Source organism: Phasianus colchicus, chromosome 10 (genome assembly GCF_987193195.1).
Source record: "Phasianus colchicus chromosome 10, bPhaCol1.hap1.1, whole genome shotgun sequence".
Classification (NCBI taxonomy): Eukaryota; Metazoa; Chordata; class Aves; order Galliformes; family Phasianidae; genus Phasianus; species Phasianus colchicus.
This window is the reverse complement of record NC_143445.1, coordinates 4,658,238-4,671,806: the sequence shown is the minus strand read 5'-3', so window position 1 is coordinate 4,671,806 and position 13,569 is coordinate 4,658,238. Positions and strand designations below refer to the sequence as shown.

The following is a 13,569-nucleotide window of genomic DNA, read 5'->3' as shown; positions in this document are numbered from 1 at the left end:
CGATGCTTTGATTTTCATTTAAAAACAACTTTTCACTTAGAAGTTGCTTTTATATTCCGATTGCTTTCAAATGCCAAAATCGACTCAAAATATGTAAACAACTTTTAATGGTTTCACGGGGACATTTCAGAGCAAAAAAAAAAAAAAAAAAAAAAAAGCATTTAAATTAAACTAAGCAATTTTGCCAGGAAATGGAAAATATGCTTCTTGCTCAGCTCTAGCCATTAACTCAGCACCTCGATGGGATTTCATACAATTGAGAGAACCCACCCAGGCACGACAGGGCTGACTGTGAGAGGGGATGTAAAGGCATGGGCTGGGTTAGGGTTAGGGTTAGGGTTAGGGTTAGGAGGGGCCAATAGGGAGCAGCTGAGAGCAACCTGCAGGTAAGGGCAGCATGAGTTTGGGGTGCCAGCAGAGGTATCTGCACCTGAGCTTGGAGATGTGAACAGAGAAGCCACCAGAGGAGGAAACTTCAGAGCGTTTGTATCAAAGGCATTCCAAAACCAAACCAAAGCACACCAACAGAAATCTCCTTTCCTTCCCTCCAAAGCAAACTCCCTGCTGTGCAATGCAGTGGCATGGAGGTGCTCTTGGAGGCACTGAGGTCTGCGAGCATCATCTTCATCAGCCCAAGCTGCTCTGCACTCTGACAGTCGTCAGAGAGAGTGGAGCAGTGCTTAGTGGGTGGCTGGGATAAAAGGCAGAGCCATGCTCTAAGGCACATTAATTGCTTATTAATTACCCCATTAATCACGGTGACACCTTTGTCTGCATTCCCAGTAGCATAGCTGTTGTTAGGTGGGACTGTCACACTGCTTTGTCTAAACCGAGCAAGTTTTGCTGCCTTGTTCCAGACACTCCTGGCTCCTGAAGAGTGGAAATAAAACCAAGAAAACAATAATAATAATAATAATAATAATAATAATAATAATAAAGCAGAGTATCCCAGCAGCAGCATGGCAGGCCCAGGCAGTGCAGCAGGTAGGAAACATGCCCCTCAGTGGCAACAGGCAGGCTAAGGAAACGCACAGCACAGAATTGCATTGCAGTGATCACCTCAAGATCTCCAAGCTCAAAGTTTAGAGTGCTGCTTGCAAAGCCAGCGAGCAGAGCAGGCCAACCAGACAGTGAGCAGAGGGGCTGGGATGCTGAGAAGACTCTCCCACATTGAATCCCCCGCATTTCCATGGTCAGGGAAGGGTCTCCATGGAGGCAGCTGGGCTGCACGCGCACTGCAGGCAGCTGCAAGTTTCCATTAAATCACAGAAAGCTGTAAACCAATCACCAGGGAAAATTTCTGTTCCATCACCGGTGTTTTTTCTTTATTTCATTATTTATGGCACTCTCTGCTCCCTGGCAACTTTTTTTTTTTTTTTTTTTTTTTTATTACAAAAAAATTATTTTCTTTGTCTGAAAATTGATATAAAAAGAAATCCATCTCTCAGCCGTCATTTCTCTTAATGATGTTTACATCAGCAGATGGGGAAAAAATCACTTTTTAAACAGAATTTATTACCCGCTGACCCAAAGCTTTACCATACATCACTGTGATTTCAGAAAGTTAGTTTCCACAGCAACATGATGTAACTCTCCAGCGTGTCTGCGAGCTGCTGGTGTTAACTCTTCCAGACACCAAGAGGTGTCTGCTTTAACAGGGCATCCTGGCCACATGGCAGCCAGTAGGAGGATGCAAGTTTGAGGTTAGATGGGGAAGTTCTGGAGCAGGAATGCTGGGCACACAGGGCCCTCCAAGGGGAACCCAAGCCTTGTATGAGGTCCTTGTCCATCCTATCTCTTCCAGGCTAAGCCATGTTGACAAGAAAATCAGGGAGGGGAAAATAAGATGGGCATGTCAGATAGAGTGAGGAATCCTTAGGGCAGTATAAGACGCATGAGTGGGCACTGCTTCAATTAAGACTGCGTGCCCAGAGCCTCTAAGATCTGTCCTTTGGCAACTTAGCAAGCAAGGCTGAGCTCTGATAGAGATAGTTGCACCTAACACTGCATTTATTGATTGCTGGGATGTTGATAAACAATTGATTTCTTTCTGCAAATGTCACCTGGTAGGAGTTTTATACTTCTCCCTACAGGGAGCAAGCAATTGCAAGAGCCTAGCAAACACAGAGAAAGCAGACTATCTTCTGCTAGGACAGAAAAATCCTGGCAGCAAGAGGCCCAGAAATAAGTTGCTTCTACTGGGATTTCAGAGTATAGCATGGTAGGAGATGGGAAAAGCATTTACTCCAGTGTTTTGGCTCAGACACCAGAAAGTCACTTTGGCACCTTGTAAAAGAAATCCAGCGTCTATGCGCCCTTGGCTTGAGGCAGAGCGATGCAGATGCAGAGGATAAAGGCTATGGGGATTGCAGGATGCATATAGCAATGCACAGAGACACCAAAATCACACAGGGGAGAAAGCAGATCCACACAAACCACGTTCTAATGCTGGCACAAAGCCCTTGAGAAAAAAAAAACACCCAAGCCAATGTCAAACCAAAGAGAGGACAACGTAGGAGAGATGTTTCTCCATGCATTAGTGGCCAAGGCAGCACAATTACAAATGAACAACTCAAACCAATTAGGCAATTAACCAAGGAGACAATCCCAAGGGTGTAGCCAAGGGTCGCCTCAGCATTCTCGTGAGACATCCTGAGAAGATCTAAACCCTCATCTCTGCATCCCAGGCACTGCAACTGCTGGGACTGAAGGACAGGCAAAACTCCACGGTCCTAACAATTCATTTCTGCTGTCCCCTAAAAGAAACCTTCTCCAACACATAGTGCATGAAAGGTGCTTCAAACTCATTGCCTGGGATGATGCAGGGCAGCCCTGCGCTGAACTGCTTCTCATGTTTTCCAATGACTAATTAATTCTTATTAATTAATTAGCAGGCTTGCAACAGGTTTGGGAAAGCTGACTCAGGATGTTGTAACCACGTTCAGACAAAAACGCTTGCTCGGATTGAATTTGTTCCGAAAGCTATTCAAGCTTCATCGTGTGCATTTATACAGCAGCCAACAGACGAGGAAAAGGCTGCAGTAAAGATAATGTGCACTAATAGGTATCGGTTCTGCCAAAATAGATCCCAGCCACATTTGCAGAGATACGAGCAGTGCACCGAGGGGTTAGTATCATTATCAAAGATCAGACACGAGATTAGTATCATTATCAAAATCAGCCTGCCGATGCCATTTCCTCCACTTATCTTAAAATCCTCGAGTCTATCAGAGGATGTTGACCTTTCTATCAAAAAAAATGTCGAACAGCCTATTTATCAGAAAGCTTCTAATGAGGCGACCTAGAAGAAGAAAGCTTTTGGAGGAGCAAATCCCAACCACTCCAGCAGGGAGGTGGTCGACGCAAAGCGTGCCTCCAGGTGGGAGCCCACGGCTCAGAGAGGCAGCTGGAGGCTCACGCAAAATAGTCTGCTTGATGGAAGGAGATGTACTAATCGATCGGGCGGCGCAGTCATGAGGTGTTGTACGATTCCTGCTGAGGATTGAGAGATACATCCATCATCACAGCTGGCTGCAGCAGGCAGGAGCCATGCGTGCAGCAGAGCTTCAATACCTCGGGCTTTTAACAGGGTGAGGCTGGAGGCTGAGGGGTGGGAGAAAGCCATTGCACATTTCCAGCCCTCTGAAACAGCACTGAGATGAGAACGTGGTGAGTTTCTGCACCATACCTGCCTGTGCTCACCTTCCCATCCTCAGGACTTCCAGCCTTCCCAATGTCCACGCCATTAATCCACGCAGCAGCAGCCGGAGCCACTCAAACCTTGCGCTGACAGCAGCCTGCTCCTCCACATCCTCTCCCTGGGTATTTCTACCAGCATGCTGTCACTGAACTCGGGTCCAGAAGCCCTGCACTGCTCACACAAAACTCCCACTGAAGTCAAAAGGAACATAAAATAAAACCAGCCGCTCCTGGCTGTCACAGCCTAAGTGCATTAATGTCTTTTTATCTCCACGAGGGCAGCACGGCTGACCTCTGTTTCCATGCAATCGGTGTTAATAAAATCTCTCTCCGCAAAAGCGACACTGGAAGATACACTTCAATTGGCATATTTTATCTGAATTGAAATTTGAGTGCGAGTCTCGCGTTGGTAAAAACCTCTGCTAATAACTCTCATCTGTGACCCTCCTGTGAGACTAGCCTTTGGGATGATGATTGCCAAAGGAAATGCTCAGGAAACATCCATCCAAGGCAGCCCCCCAGTTCTGGCTTACAATCAAGATGTCATCTCTGAAGCACTTATTTCAGTCGGTTTAGGTTATTTTCACAGCAAAATTAAATGCAATCAAGCCAGCGTCCCTGGGCAGCCTTTGCTGCAGGCAGGCAGATCTGTAGCACTCCGCTGTCCTAAGGAACAGCAGCAGCTACCGGAGCATCTTAAGAAAAACACAGCTTCGACGGACTCCAGGCATGTACACCCAAGAGATGGGCAGCATCCTAGCTCTCACACTTGCTCCGAATCCTGCATGGGCAAGATTGTGTGACCACTCCTGCACCCACCTGCCCCAGCATCCATGGGATGCACACACCTGGCAGCACACGTTTGAAGGGTCTGAAACAAGAGCAGCTTGTCTTAAAACCACAGCAGGTGCAGGAATCCTTCACTGGCTACCCTTCCAGGCTGCAGGGTGTTTTCCCTGCCTCTCTCTCCCCCAGAGCTCTGAGGAAAGCCATCAAGCAGTCCCAGCATGCTGGCAGCAGGCTTAGTGTCACCAGACGGCTTTCTTCACTTTCACACTATTTCTGCCTTTTCCCTGTAAATCCTTTTCTCTGTTTCACCGTTTTACCAGACGTTCCTTTTCTAAGCAAGCTGCTATTAAGAGCAACTGCATTTGTCCACGGCAAATGAAAAGGAATGATGAATGTGCTTCATCAGCCAAGGCAGAGAAAGTGATAGCGATGCAAAGAGATGGTAAACGGGCAACGCATCCACAGAGTATTTCAAAGGTAAATCAAGTTATGGAAAGAATTAGAGAAAATACTGAATTTGTCTGCAATTTCTAGTCACATTGCTTCTCCCATTTGTACAGTGTGTTATGTGGTAGCAGAACGGAGAACTGACTTGCATTTTTAAAGCTTCAGCACTTAACAACAGCAGACATCTTTCCAAAGGGGTGAACAGGTGTATGTCTCCCTCTCTTCAGTGCAGCTCCTGGAGAGGGAACGTAGCTGTAACTTGAACTTTACATTCAAAGATGGGACAGAACTGAGGCTATGGGGGGTGAAACTGAGGCAGCATCACTCGAGAAGCTCCAGTGAGTGTTTGAGGGGTTTTCACCAGTGAGCAAACATTCACACCCCCTCTGCTCAGCGGGTTGCAAACCACTGCTGAAAGCATTAAAGCAATGCATGATTTATTTCTCTTGCATTTTTCATAGAGCTGCAGGTGAACCCCACTCTTCCCAACTTACATTAAAGCAAGGGCAAGAATGATTTCCTGGTCTGTACATTGCAGCTCAATGCACGAACAATAGCACTACCGCCTTGGCATTGAAAAGGCTGAAATATTGACAGGCTGCAGCTAATTGATTATGGAAGGTAGGAAGGTATAAATGGAGAAAGAAGGGAGCAATTCACACCTATGTTTTACAATCGGTCTAATGAATAATCCTCAATATATCACCATCTCTCACTAGATGAAAAGAGAAGTGTCCCAAACCCTCCTCTGAGCAACGGGCCAGCCTGGCTCAGGGCTGTGTCCCAGCCAGGAGCACACTGAACATTATGGCACACAGACACAGAGGGACAGAAGGACGCATCCCTCTGCCGGCTGCTGGAGCGTGGCAGCCCAGCAGGTCTTGCCATCAGCTCAGACAATGAATGCCCTTGCAGTGCTCTCCTGCTTGCTCAAATCACGGATATTTTCAGCTGCATGCAGCCTTTTATGTCCTTACTACTTCTTGGGAAAGTCAAATCTCGCAGGCTTTGCCCCAAATGTGGAGGCTTCAGCAGGACTCATTTAGCCTCTATTTGTCTCTCTTTCTTCACAAAACCTTTCAGGAAAGATTTGCTAGAGAATCAGGATGGAGATTCCCTCCCTAACGCCCCCAGCAAAAGCCCAGTCCCCCACTTGCTGGGAGACGTGGGGATGATGAATAGTGCACAGCTACACCCTAAGCCTGCTGCTGCCACTGCTCCATCCCACCAGTGGACAGACCCTGCTTTGAGCCGGAACCCACGAGCCTGAGACTCCAAGGAGCAAGAATAAGCTCTTTTGCTGCAGCCAGGATGAAAGCAGGAGCTCTTCTGTTCATCCCCATTAAAAAGAAACGTGTCACATTAAAGTAGGGAAGGGCACGCTGCCACTGTCTTGCAAGAGTGGGGAAATGCTCGATGCATTGCCCACCCCAAAATCAGGCAAAACTTCATCAATTCCTAAAATCTGTCCAAAAAGTGAAAGAATATTTCAAACATCCCAGATTTATTTATTTTTTTTAATGAAATGAGAAAATTAATTTTTAACAGTACTCCCTGGAAAAAGAAGGTTTCCATTGAAAAGCCTGAGAAATGAAAAACTCTTTTGCAGGCTTCATCGAAAGAGGCAAAGGCTTTCTAATTTTTGGTCCAGATGGATTGCATCCATCTTCTTCCCTGCTAAAACAGAGTGGGGATTCTGAACAAGCCCAGGGCTGGCCTGGAGGTAGGCTGCAACCCATCAGCAAAGCCAGCAGCTAACGGAGCTTCCCCCAAAGTGAGCTTCATCAGAAGAAAAGCTTGGTTTTACCTTAATTAGGATGGTGCAAGGTTATTTCAGAGCTATACGTGAAAAGTGTGCGCTTCTACAAAGCTGTGTTTTCCACGATGGGTGAGGGTAGGATAGCAGAGCGCAATGAAGATGAGCTCACCCTAATAGGACAGCTCGTGCCAAGGAACTGAGCATCTCAATTACAGTTCCCCCAAATCACTTCTGGCAGAAGCTTTCTAGCGTTGCATTCGCTCCGAGCTGCAGGCTTTGGTTCACTGAAAGCAAACAATTTGACTCAATTCAAAACAAAGCTCTTCAATCTGGATTTGCCCCAGTTGGATTCTTTTTTCTTTTTTCCTTTACTTTTTTTTAAAGAGGAAGATAGAAATCAAGAATTACAGCAATTGCTACGCCCATGTCACCAGCACAGGGGTGGAAAATTCCCATCCAGCTCTGGAACCAAACTGAAAGCATGTCCCACACACAGCATTTGCTTATAAGAAACGAATGAATTTTCCTCTGAGTTATCAGGAAACGCTCACAAAATATCCTCTTTGGGAGTACAAGCACCCTGCTGGCTTCCTGCAAAAACCCCAGCATTAAAAGGGCTCTTAATACAGGCAGGATTTGACCTACCACACAAGAGCAGCAGCACCCTACCAGTGCAGAGCATCGTCTCTGGAAGTGCTTAATTCCATATGATTCACAGGAGAGATGAGGGAAAAAAATAATAATTAAAAGGTTCTTAATGCATCTGCCCAATTAAATAAAACTAAATGGGGAGGAAATAATTCCTTCCTGACCCCTGCAGCAATCAGCAGCTGACCTGAAGCATGAGAATTGATTAGCCTTATCTTACTGTAGCATGTATAACTACAAACGTTATTATTGGCCGTAAAATTATCCAAGCCTTTATGGAACCCACTGGTGGCATTTGGCTCCATGACCTCCCAAAGCATGAATTTTGCTAGCTAGAAGAAATGCCCCACGGTGGGAGAAGCAATGTTCTGTTTGCCCTCCACTGCAGAACCGGGGTTTGGAGAGATGCTTCCAGTTGTGCCCAATCCCAGACAGTGTGGTGACACATAGGGTAAAGCAGTCACAAGAGTGAGGCAACATTTACAGACCCAAGTCACCTGTGCCATCCCTCACTTCCCATCAGTTGCTGCCTGGCAGCAGGAGAGCCCACGCTTTGCTCTGTCTCCTCTCACTCAATTAATTGCACAGCTTTCAGCACAGGACTAAGTGAAAGTAGTCCCATATTGATCACGGTGTGATCCACTCTTGTCTTTCTAGTCCTTCCTACCCAGGTCAATCCCAGCCCTCAATAGCTGGAGCATCGCCCTCAGGACGGATGGATAGCTAATTGCTGGAAATGAAGGATGCCTGAATTTCTTACGGACACGACACAGAAGGGCTCATCACACTTCCACTCTTACTGCAGCTGCGACAGAATGAGACAACTGAGTGATAAGAGTGCTGTTAAAACTGGGAATGCTCTGAGAACAAAAATTACATTTGCACTGCACTGAGAAGGGGAGTCTGAAAGAGGAATAATCCGTCCTGGTCACTCCGGGCAGCAGCAGAGCCCAGCAGTTAATGCCTAATATAAGATGAAATGGGAAAAAAATCCATCCTGAGCCCAGCTCCATTAGTGGTACTGCCTTCACAGCGAGGAAACGTGACATGTTTGACCGGAATGGTACAAAAGATCAATGCTCAGGTCTGATGCTTTGAGGACCAACTAAGAGGCCATAGAGAAACCCTCTCCTGACAGAAGGGTCAAACCGCCCTGCTTGGGGGCACAGCATCTTCAAGTGAGTGGTCAGATATTATCCAGAGGGATTCAGAGATGCAAAGTGGAAGAGAAGTGAATTCCTATGGCACAGGGATGCATCCTCACCTAAGCATGGTTGTGCATTGCACTGATGGCTCCTGGTAATGTCAGAAGCTTCACGGTCCCCTAAGCACACAGTTACGTGAGGTCTTCACCCCGTGCCTGATGCCTCTCCACCACCTCCTCCCCAGCCTTTTCTGGGGGCTGGATGCTCCATGCCCAAAATCACAGTCCCATCCCCAGCCTTACCCTCTCAGCCTGGTTAGCAGAGCCCTGCATTGCCTGCATGTTCCTCTGGATACCTGGCTCCACCGCTTCAGCCCAGGGAGCACATTTACATGAGTAACCTCAACGTACAAAAATAAACAGTAAAAAAAAAATCAAAAAGAAACAGAGGAGAGGGAAGAAAAAGAAAGACAGAAGGGGAAGGGAGACAAAAGGGAATGGGCAGCTGCACACTTCAGATCCAGACCTGCTTGAACTCAGCTCGCCTGGAAACTCATTTCTTTTGATGACAGCCCCAATTAGCGTGTGGCTGGCTGGCAAGCCAGGCAGCGGGGAGCTGGTCTCTATGGAGAGCCAGGGAGGGAGGGAAGCCTTCATTCACCTGCATGGCTGGCAAGAGCTGATGTGCTTAAATCTTTCAGCGAGCTGCCTGTGGTCATATTTAATGTTGACCTGACTCAAGGCAGTGTGAATGTACGGCATGGTGGAGGGGCACGTGCCACCAGAGGCCAGAATGTGCAACAGAAGGCAGCACTTGTGTGAGCTGTGTGCTTTTATGTAGGAGCGAGCTTAGGTTCAGCTACATTGCTCTGAGGAGTTCTCTGTGATGGAGTGTGAGAAGCACTGCCCTTGGGGGAGCTGGAACAAGAGCCAGGCATGCTGAAGCTGACACCCAGAGCCTCACCTTTCCCCTTCACTTAATGAAAAGAATGAGTAGAAATAGGATTTGCCACCCATTTTGACTTCGGAAAGGGAGGGGCATTTTGTTGGTTGCATCTGTCCTACCTCACACCTGCTTTGGGAAGGAATGTCCCATCAGGGTCTGGTGTCACAGCAGGGTAGCAGGTCCCTGGAATAGAGATGTGACAAGGAAGTGCAACGAGAAGCACCAAGAGACAGCAGTGCAAAGAAAGGGGTGAGATGAAGAGGTGAGCGGGGACAAGAGCAGAAGCCCTCAGAGGAACATGTTGCCAGCTGCTCCCTGCCTTCACCCCGAGCTTTGCAGGAGCTTTACTGCTAAGTCCAACAACAAATACCCTTTGTACCAAGGAGATTATCCATGTTTAAACAAGCAAGAGGGAAGGAAGGCCTGAAATGAACAGCAACCCCCAGAGTTAAGGAAGCATTCCAGCTCCTGGATGCCAGGTTCAGCACGCTCCATGGCTCAGTCCATCATGGGAAAAGGCTCATCTTCCCATGCTGGGCTCGCTTGTTCTTGGTCTAAGCAAGTGCATCTCTCTCTGCATCCCACCCCATCCCTGATCCCCACTGCTGCTGGGCAGCCCACACCCAGGGCTCTCATCTCTCAGGTTCAGATGTCAGCACCAGGATGACGTAACATAATGCAGTGCCTGATTAAATCTTTTTAATCACCTCCACAAGCTCCAGATTGCAGCTCATTTTAACCACACACGGATGCACTTGTGAGAGCTTTAAGTGATCGGTCACTCTGGAGTGAAAATGGACATCATTTTGGTTCGTGCATATATTCCCAAATGAACACTTTAGTACTACAGAGTTAAACATCATAAATAACCATCACTCTGCCCTCCATTTCCAAGCAAAATCAAAACACCAGACAAGCCCACAAAAGCACGCTGAGATGCTTTCAGGAAGCACGCAGGCTTTGAAAAGTGGCATATGGATAACAGCACCATTGAACAAAATGTAATGAATCCCCCTTATTAAATCTCTGCCTGCAAAATCCATTGTACGTAACACATGGCTTTCTTTCTCAGTTTAAAAACATCAACCAAATCAAGGCAAAGGTCCAGCATGCACAGTTAAGAATGGAGTTTCCTAGTCAAGAAGCTTTGGGGATTCTGAGCTGCAAACCAGGTTAGGAATACTTCCCAGATACTAAACATATATTTTACTTTATTCCTTAATGACGTGCACCTTAAATTTAAATAATAAAAGTACTTCTGCTCCGTGATCAGGTAGAAGTGGATTGGATGAGCAAGTTCAATGATGATTAATGATTTATAGTTTTGCTTACATCCCATGTGTCTCCTTATCCTCGCTGATGCCACATGAGTGCAGGAAGAGCATCAAACCACACGGCCAACATCTGTCACATGCAGTACCTTCTCTTGCATCCTGCTGAGCCAGCCTCCCCCTACTACCTCTCCCCATACACACAGGAGGAAAACTGTGCAACGGAGTGCTTTCTTTCAGCAGGATCTTGACTGAGGGGTTTTTCCTTTTTCTTTCTTTACCTCTAAACTGGTACTTGACTTGAAAGTTCCCCAGAAAGCCAAAATGTAGCACTCTCATTCTCAACATGAAATTTTTGCATGAAGCCACCTTGAGTTATTTTCTTCTCGTTCTTTCAGTAAATGCCCCAAAGGGAATAAAAACATCTAAAGCTGAACAAAAGGGCTCCAAACTAACACATAACAACCTGCTTTTTAGTAGAGTTTGGTGAACCCTTGAAAAAAGCCAACAGTCACTTGACTAAATGCTAGAAGCCACTAAGCTGCTTTTTTCACCTGCTTGTGCATATTTCCACGTAGAAAGGAGTAAATACGAACACAGGCACAAGAAAGCATCCTCAGGCATTGTTTGATAGTACTGTGAGTTCTGTTCCTCACGTGGGAACACAGTGCTGACCCAGTTCAGACTCTCGTGGTGGCCAAACCATAGAATCATGGAATCATTAAGCTTGGAAAAGGCTCCTCAGATCCCCACATCCAACCCCAGCCCACCCCACCATGCCCACATCCCTCAGTGCCACATCTCTGAACACCTCCAGGGATGGTGATTCCCCACCTCCATGTGCAGCTGTGGCAGTGCTTCACTGCTCTACGAAATTCTTTCTAGTATGCAGCCTGACCCTCCCCTGGCATAACTTAAGGCGGCTATTTCTTGTCTCATGTCACAGCAGTTTTTGTGTCAGGTCAGCTCCTTCCTCTCAGCCAATATAAACCCATGCAACGAGAGATTTGGATAATCTAAGAAAGGTGAAACAACACAGCAACATCTGATCCGAATCAAATGCATGTGGCTGGATTAACCAGAAATTCCCTGATCCTCCCCACAACAGCACCCAAAGCAAAGCCTCTTGAGCCACTACCCCTTAGATTTTGCTGAATTTCTGACAGGTGAAGTCAGAAAATGGCGCATGACCTCATCAGCCCATCTGAACTCAATTACCTGCTGACACATCAGCTGGCAGCTAGTGACTGGAACAGGTTGCCCAAGGAGCTGTGGATGCCCCATCCCTGCAGGCATTCAAGGCCAGGCTGGATGTGGCTCTGGGCAGCCTGGTCTGCTGGTTGGTGACCCTGCACATAGCAGGGGGTTGGAACTGGATGAGCATTGTGGTCCTTTTCAACACAGGCCATTCTATGATTCAATGACCATTTGTAGGTGACTCCCATTGCTCATGTCTCCTGTTTCAAAAGCCAACAGAGATTTACCAAGCGGCTCTGGATGCAGCTGAACTTGCAAAGCAGCACAGACACAACCCTGGCACTGCTGCTTTGATTTCTTCTCACTACAGAGAAGCTGCCATGTGGCCACCATACAGCAACCCTATTTTTTTTTTTTTTTCATTAAAACTAATTGACTCTAAGCAGGAAGTACTTTTTAATTTCCTTTAGCATTAGAAGTAATGTTAGCCTCTATAAATGAAATGAAAGACACCTCCTAAAATGCATTTTCAAATGTTCCCTAAATAGCAAATGACATTCAAATCGGATGCAGCCAGAATTGTAATTGGAAGCTGCAGAGTCCTCTTTCAGGACCCATAATAATTGCAGTTTTGCTGAAAAGGTCCATGAAATAAAGCCTTTGCAAATAAGGGCCGGCTTCTCCAAAACGTGCAGCTAATTCTGGCTGCTCCAGCAACACAACATGCCCATAAACTTCCTTTCTGCAGCCAGGTAGCTACATGGGTTGTGTCATCACGTAGCTGCAGAGGTGCAAAGCAGCAGGAATACAGCTGGGAAAGGTTTGCTGTAGGGCAGCAAGTACAGTGTAAGGGCTGGAACAGCTTCCATATGAGGAACAGCCAATGGGTTGGGATGTTTCAACACAGCAAAGAAGTGCATCAGGAAGATTAAACAGAGGTCTGAAAAATCCCAAATCGACTGCAGGGATGGGTGGGGATTTCCTGTTAACCAGCCCACAGACTCGGAGTATCAGAGGAAGGTAATCAGAAGCAGGTCTCCAGCAAGCAAAAGGAGATGGGTAACAGGCAGCAGATGCTTGTGAGATGATGTGGGTGCAAAAAGCTTAGGGGAGTTTGGGGCAAGACTGGGCAAGGCACTTGGAAGGGAGAGCCAGCAAGGATTAGAGACAGACAACTCTTATCTGTCACAGAAAACATCCCAAGATGAAAACAATTGGAGCCCAAGAGAGTACTCAAGAAAAGTATCAAAACTGCTTGCTTCTTCTTCCTGACCTCTAGGAAAGCAATTATGGCCAGTGGGTTTCTGCTGAGTTGATTTTTTTTTTTTTTTTTCCCAATTCATTTCTAAAAGGAAACTGCCTTTACTGGGTCCTGGCATCACCCTGACAAAGCTAAACCTACAGCTCTCCTGGAGAAGGGGGGAATTATGCAGAAGGAAAGGCATGCAGAGTAGCCAACTGATGGCAGAAAAGTAAGGTACAGAGAGAGGAAGACAGAGGAACACAGTGGTACAGGTGATCCTTACGACTCTAATCCAGGTCTAACTGGCTTCCAAATGAGAGTGAGGAGAGGGCTGCAGTTGTGCTGCTGTAGCTGTGATGGTGTTAGAAGAGAGAGGTTAAATCCACAGGGAAATGGAGCATCTTCACATGCAGCACCTGCTCAGGT

The 13,569-nt window shown here is 46.8% G+C and overlaps 1 long non-coding RNA gene across 2 annotated transcripts in view; it reads right to left on the bottom strand.

Moving 5' to 3' along the window:
- Positions 1–13,569, bottom strand: part of LOC149916564 (uncharacterized) — a 56,087-nt gene that overhangs the window by 24,808 nt on the left and 17,710 nt on the right. For both annotated transcript variants that reach the window (XR_016469415.1, XR_016469414.1), the window contains exon 5: positions 746–870. This is a non-coding gene — a long non-coding RNA (uncharacterized LOC149916564). The remainder of the gene's footprint in view (positions 1–745; positions 871–13,569) is intronic.